The sequence below is a fragment of the Macadamia integrifolia genome, chromosome 11, assembly GCF_013358625.1.
Source record: "Macadamia integrifolia cultivar HAES 741 chromosome 11, SCU_Mint_v3, whole genome shotgun sequence".
Classification (NCBI taxonomy): domain Eukaryota; kingdom Viridiplantae; phylum Streptophyta; class Magnoliopsida; order Proteales; family Proteaceae; genus Macadamia; species Macadamia integrifolia.
In genome coordinates this window covers 18062627-18069289 of record NC_056567.1, presented here as the reverse complement: position 1 = coordinate 18069289, position 6663 = coordinate 18062627, and the positions used below count along the sequence as shown (strand labels likewise).

The 6663-nt window shown below is 36.7% G+C and overlaps 1 pseudogene; it reads right to left on the bottom strand.

Annotated features, from left to right (window-relative positions):
- Positions 1 to 602: 602 nt before the first annotated feature.
- LOC122092952 lies at positions 603 to 6663 on the bottom strand (annotated as a pseudogene).

The following is a 6663-nucleotide window of genomic DNA, read 5'->3' as shown; positions in this document are numbered from 1 at the left end:
AAGGGTTCTGGTTCTGAAGATGAAAGTTCCTATCCTGCAACTCAACTTCTGGAGATTTTCTGTAGAGAATTTTGTGGGCCTGGAACTCCTGATCAACCAATCCATTCCAGCCCAAGTTTTGAAAGTGAAAAACCACCCAAGGTCCTCCCTTCAATGGTAGTTTGAAGCTGATCTATTGGCTGGGTTAGATGTTATCGGTGTTTATTTGTTGCAGGAACTATCTGTTAAAGTCCTTTGTTATCAATAACTATGACCCAACTGTAGGTTAGGACTTCATTGACCAAGCCCTACATTAAGGGTTAAAGGAAAGAAGGCATTGAAACATCTTTCTCAGCGGGATGAATGTTGACTGTTGATAATTATTTTCTTTATAACTCTAGCCATGGAACCTGTTTCTGGGCCCATTTCTCCAATAATGTTTCCGCAAACTTTTTATCAAACTATAACTCACTTCCCTTAAAATTATGAAGAGACAATTTTTTTTTTTGGGGGGGGGGGGGAAGAGGGTGTATGATAACAAAGTTTCTGTCAATACATAAAAGAATCCAACCATGACAAGTATTTGCATCATATGAAAAATTATAGTTTCAAAGCATATCTCATTAAACAATGGGATATGCAAGAAGCAAATATGTAATGCCAACCTTCTTTCCTTTTTTCTTCTTCTTAGAAATTCCACCTTATAATACGTAAGGTTGGACTTCGTCAATTTGAAAACAAGAAGCATATAATAGGTCTTAATACAAATTATTGCTGAGTAGTCTCTTAAACATGGACTTGCATCAATCAATAACTAAGAAATAGATAAGGCCCACATACAAGGTCCATGTCCCATATTTCAATTGCAGGTTCCATTGAGCCAACTGCTATGAAGTTTCCTGCCAAAAAGAACAAGTACTTTAGGAGGGAAAAATATAGAGCAAGCGAGCATGACTAATAAACTTACAGTCCAATTAACAGATGGTGCAAACAATGATAAGAGTCAAGGTAAGAGGTAGAGGATAATCTCCTAAATCAAACTAAAATCCATGAGATGACACTGTATAAGTTTGCATCACTTTGATTGTTGGATCCGTAGCAATGCATGCCCAACTTATTGGTTGGCTATTCTTGGAATCACACCACTTATCTAGATCTCAATAATGATGACAAAGAAAGAGGATTGCAGAGACTAGTAGTTCACTTCATCACTTCTTCTTTCTGTTGGCAAATGGGTTAAGGGGGGAAGAAAAAACTAAAATCTAATTGGTTTGGGAATAGGAATTTGCATTCCTAAGTAGAGGTTTAAGATAGAGTGGAGCTAGGGATTAATGCTGAAATCAGAATTCGGAACTCATGTAAGTGTACAATAATCTTTCACTAGGACCACTAGCAAGGATTAAAGTATCGGTATCAATCTAAATTTAAGATACATCTCGCAGGGTGTCATATCATATCATGCATAAAGACTAAAATGGAGAACACTATATTCAATTGAAATTGTTCAAAAAAATGAGGTTCTTTAAGAATAGGAGCAACTAGGGTGATGTTGTGCACTTTCTTGTTATTGGTGAAGCCTAATCTCAATTTAATCCAACACATACTGGAGATTTTTCCCAAATAATGGTGGTCCCACATGCCAGTAAGCGGGCCATGTGGGTTGCAAGGGGGTAGGAGGACCCCTGCATAAGGAGGTGTAGGGAGGCAAAGCCCCCTGCTAGATTTTTTTTTTTTTTTTGTGGAGTCGTTTACTAAGGGTAATTTTGAAGAGAAAAATGCCCAAAAACTTGCGTCTGTTTACAATTCTAGTTTCATAAAAGGCATTCTGCTCCTTCAAAGATGTATCGAGCTTATGGAGCTGTATTGGTACCATATCAGCCAACATGGTTCGATATGTACTAATACCCTTAACTTTTATTTATTCAGGAAAATGTACGTATCGATGAGTGTCGACGGGAATCGTCGAATAAGGGGCACACTTGGTCTAAAGGTATGGTACGAATGTTGCAACCTGGTGATTAAGCAGTCGAAACAGCCCTCTTGACATTCTAGGGGTAAGGCTACGTAGTTCTCACTCCCTAGACCTTGCACATGCGGAAGCCCTATGCACCGGCTACGCCCTTACAGTTCGATACTCAGCTACTCATCAATACCCAAAAATTTTATAAATACATTTATCGTATCAGTGAGTGTATACCAACACATGCCAATGTGTATTGGCCGATACAGTATCATACACACCAATACTTTAACCAAAAGGCTTTGTACTTAGTTCGAGAACCTTTTTCTCCATACGACATCCAACTAACATCAACACAATTAATTTTTGCACTATAAAGATTTTTTCACCATTACTAGGCATTATATTTTTTATGAGCTATGTTTTAGTCACCAATTAGCTGAGAAACAAATTATACTCATTATAATTTGCACAAACCCATGTAGCTGACTCCATTTAGTTGGGATAAGGCTGAAAAAAGGTTTTCTGAACCGCTAGGGTAGGGTATGCTAGCACCTCCATGTCTATCTCTTTCCTCACATGAAATGACCTCGCTATCCTCTAATGTATGATAGCGCTTTAACGCACCTCATTAGTGCACTTCTCTATGTCGTTTTCTTAGAGAACCTCTCCCATGTTAGAATTAGCATAAACCTTTTTTTCTTGGTTATTTGGAACTCTTATACAGAACCCAGACATAGATATTTCTTTAGGACTTTCTTGAACAAAATCAAACACTACATTGAATAAAATACATAGAATCGAATATCAAGCACACCTTAAACTTCAAAAGAAATGTTTAGTCATACCTTTGTTGCCTCCTTTAAGAGGACAATCAAGCCATGTTGTGCAAAGGGGAAAGGCTGGAAGGATGATATCATGATGAACAAACATGTTTGGATCACCATCATCTCAGTCCTTGAATATCCAAACCTACAAATTAAAGTTATTTGTGCTTTTTTTTACAGAAAAGCTCATCATCACACAATGAGTGAATGCTATAGAGGGAGGCAATAGTGAATGCAATTCCTGTTCAAAAAAACTATCACATGCCTCAAGATGACTGGCATCATCCTCATTACGAGCACAAAATATAACTATGTTTGATGGTTTTATGGCCAAATCCTCAATTTCCTCATCATCTTCATCCTGTTGGAGATAGCAGTGCAGCTCAAGCAATAATAAACCAAGATATGGAACATCTATTGCTAAATTGCAAATAAGAAAGTAACAAAGATTACATTTTTATCTTTCAGATATGGGTCCATGTCATTACTTGGATAATAGGCGTCTCCGAGGCCGGTGCTAAACAGCTCAATGCCTGAGGTTAATAAAAAAGAAACACGTTTTTTTTTTGTAATACATTCAAATAAAAATTCTGTTAGGATTTTTTGAAAGTTCTTACTTAGATATTGTTTGTTGAGATTTTAGGACCTCCATTCTCTTACAATGTTAGCCCATAGCTCAAATGGATGATCAACATAAGTGTAAGTCCTACCGACTAAGGTAACAAAATAAGGTAGGAAAAAGATTGAAAGTATATAAGCATATGCAAATAACTCATTGAAGTAACCATCATCCTCTTCATCATAGTGATCCATGTCAAGCTCCCTAAGACCATCCGTTATGTCTTGGAATTCATCCCAGAACTTGTATTACATGTCTTGCTAACTACATCTGCCGTTGCCAATGCATGGGAAACATCATCTGTCTGCTTGGCCGCATCAACATCCATGTGTTCATCTTCCTTATTCTCACTATCTCCACTGTACAATGAAACAGATTTCAGAACTATACAGAAATAAAAATAGAGATTAATCATAGGAAGAGCTCAATCAAAAAAGAGATTCAATAGGATCATTTTCTTTGCGGGAGTGAAGAATTTATCACATGGGGAAAAAAAAATAAACAGCAGCAGTAAGAGGGAGAACAAAAATAGCTGGAGAATACAACCACACCGCCCACCCCACCCCCCAACCTCCATACAAATAAACAGGTTTTCTATCTCAGATGATGAGTTGTTAATTTTTACGCAATTCAGATCAGCAAGAAAGAAGATATTTTACTTTACAGCTCATCTCCTTGATTTAAGAATCAGAATAGTCAAACATATTGTTGTTTCCCTTCCTCCAAATAGAGATTACATATGTACACAAATTGTGTATAAGCATGTACGACAGTGATTACATAACCAACGGGTGAAATTAGCTCTCCCGATGGCATAAAAAGGTATCCAGGGGTATTCATTTAAATAAACTAAGATGGTAAGTCCACTTACTAAAATATCCAATGATAGTTTTTTCCTGTTCATGGAATTGGTCGGGCAAGTCACAGTAGGTAATGCAATGATTATGTTTCTATGGATATATGTATGTAAGCTTGTACGTATAAACTATGAAGCATGAACCTATGCAAGAACAGATATTTTTGCATTATTTTAAGCACATTAGATAGGTAGATATGTACTAAAGCAACGAAACACATGCAACAAAAAAAATTGACAAAAAATGACGGTTTAAAATCATAGGATGATAGTGCCCTCCAAAACAACTCAACGCACTTTGGGTGGGGTTAAGTTCAAATATACCCATTACCCAGTAGAGGAATGCATGCAACACAGGAAGGGAAGAGAAAGAGTTGAGAGAGAAACTAGAAAAGCAAATGGACTAACAAAGTATGGTGCAGCTGATGAGCACCAAACTAAATGCGTTGCAACAATGGAACAATGTTCCATCACTTTTTATTTTTAGGGCCACATAATATCATCACAGAACGTAGTATAATGGCACATTTTGGCAAAGACATGAAAAAGCTTATGATTTAGCTTCCAAGAAGTCCAAAGCATACAATTCACAAGCAACATTAACCTAATTATAACCGTGACATGGATGATACGTGAAATCATTGTGGAAATATTGCTTCTATATGTACAGTACAAGCCCTTAACTTTTAATTTTGATTTCAGTAGTGCCACGTGTCAGTTTCCTTTTGTTAATTTCCAGTTTTCCATTGACATAGTATTCGCAAATTAGCACTTATTAACACAAAAGAAAGAGGTTTCTTAATATATCACCTATGTTGAATTTTTTTTTTCCCACATGACCAAAGTCAAGTTTGAAGTTACTAGTTCATTTAGATGTAGTTGTTCCCTTTTAGACAGGGAAATGATATCTGCCAAACCTTAGGTTGATTGTACCTACCAATGAGACGCCATCAAGAAAATAACTCTTTTTCTCTAAAGCTTGTCTGCAGAATTGGGAACCCTTATTGTTTTGCATTTCCATCCAATTTAGTTTTGCATATCTATAATCTATTTCCAAGTGTACTATGGAAGGTAGGGCATTACACAGTACTTTTTTCAAGGGTTCTAGCCTCATCGCAATACAATTAAATTTAATTATCAAACAACCAAAATTATGCAAAATATTTCGGGTTTGATCAAAATCGAAAAAAAATGACAACCTAAACTGCATTGTGACTAAATGGACCAAAATTTGCAAAAGGACTGAATTTCACCGAAAATATTTTAGTTTCAACAGAAATCAAAATGGAGTTGAAATATGAAATTCCAAAGATTGATTAAAATGTAAAGGACACTCCAAATCAAATCTTCCGAACAAGATCGATCATGCAATATGTAGAAGAACATTGGCTGTTAGATCTGTATTACTTCCCCCATTCAAGTCCTACTCTGCTTGGTATATATGAGTAAGCTTTTGGATGCTAAAGGGGTCCAACTACTAAGAGGCCATTATCCTTCCTGGAATACACCATTTAACACCATGCTTAAGGGCTTTAACCCATGAAGGAGTGAAGAGGAAAAGAGGAACGAGGGAGGTAGTGAGGTAGGGAGGGAGAGGCAGTAGAATCAACAGATGCAGAAAGGACAGAAGTATGTTACCCGGAAGTGGCAAGCCATCCAACTTTGAAGCGCAAATATTTCATTTCTTGTGTTCTCATTAGCTATCATGAAAGTGACAGATAGGGTATGGCTCATAATTTGAAGTGTTCACGTAACTAAACTCAGGTTAAATACCAAAATATGTTTGTTCTTCTCCCTCACAGCTATACAAAGTTAAAGAACACGAAATCTGAAAACATTAATGTATCTTTACTGAATACCTGTGTCTCATTGATGCCGTGAGGCTCGTGATCAGCAAAAATCACTGAGTTCAAGCTATCCAAGCATAGCTTTCTTAGGCCACTTTTTAGCTATGGATGCATAATCATGTGTGTGATTTTTGTCTCTTCTCCTTATTTTTTTACATTACTTGATAAAGTCCCCTTAGAAGTCATCACATTCATAAAAGATCTTTGAAAGATGTAATGAAATTCAAAATAACTACAGTGATGGTAAATGATAATGCCAATCACACTGAGTCTAGATACCATTATCTTCCCCCAATAAAAGACAAAATTCATAAGCACCATAAAATAGTACAAATCCCGCTTTTGCAGGTTCCTTGGAAGTGTGGAATGGAGTCAATCCTATCCTTTGACAATTTTGCATGAAACAGCCAAAATGCTTAGTTAAAGTAATAACATGAATGAGTTAGCAAGTCCTACCTTCTCTCTAAAGCACCACTCTTCAGTATCTCTTCAATTGCCTCTTTAGAAGGTAGTTCTGCCACAACTGGAAGAGATTTTGAAACCCCTTTAGGCACCCAAGAAATGGCTGCTATCAT